Here is a 970-nt window from a genome sequence, read left to right as displayed (position 1 = left end):
TATTTTTAACTAGTCCCCACTTTTGTGAAATGGGGGATGTTGAGGCCAGGTGGCATTGCTTCATTCTCATGGCCCCAGTTTTGTGGAATAGCTTCCCTGTAGGAGCTAGACTTCCCCATCTGTTTTAATTTTCCAGAAGCTAGGGAAGATGGAGATTTTCTGTGATGCCCACCAGGTTGATTGGTTAGTTAAGGAATCTGTCATGATACTGTCATCATTATTGTTACCATATGCTCACTGTTATTATGATATTGCTGTATGTGTCATGGCTGTTTTAACTGTAATTGTTTTTTTTTTTCACTTGAAGTGGTTGTTTTAGTTTGCTACTGTTCATTGCAGGGAGTTCCTTTGTCACTTGGTGGTGCAGAGATGCAGTAATAAGCGAACTATGGTTTACACATATGCTAAGCCAAAGCAGGATCCCACTTGTAAAATGATTCTTGGAACCTGAGAAAGAAAGGGGAATATAGTATATACAGTGAAATTAAATGCTAAAACATATCCTACAATGGCACATTTAAAAAATTCCAGTTACAAGATAAAAGTTTACAAAATCCAGTTGCTTTTAATGTCACCCACATTCACTGGGGAAGTTCAGAGTTCCAGAGTCCAACACATTTGAAGGGCATCAAGCTGGAGAAGACCTTGCATATTTTCCAGGTTTTAAATAGTGGCTATTTAAAAGGCTGCCCTGAGTTTGATCTAGGAGATTGGGTTGAACAAAAAGACCCTGTTTCAATTCCTCCCAATTTCACATTTTGGTTGTTCACTTCTGTCTTTGTGTCTCTTTTCAAGAGAGAACCTCCTCCGAGCTATCACCTGCGGGAGACCCACTGACTTGGAGGACGGCTTGTTCAGAAGACCCACCACAAGACCAAAAGCGGAAGAGAAGGCTGTTTGTGACACTGGCTGCTAAGGGGAGGAAGAGCAAAGACAGCCTTGAGCTAAGATCAGCTCAAGGAAAACGAAA

Source organism: Candoia aspera, chromosome 2, assembly GCF_035149785.1.
Source record: "Candoia aspera isolate rCanAsp1 chromosome 2, rCanAsp1.hap2, whole genome shotgun sequence".
Lineage (NCBI taxonomy): Eukaryota > Metazoa > Chordata > Lepidosauria > Squamata > Boidae > Candoia > Candoia aspera.
This window is presented reverse-complemented; position numbering follows the sequence as displayed.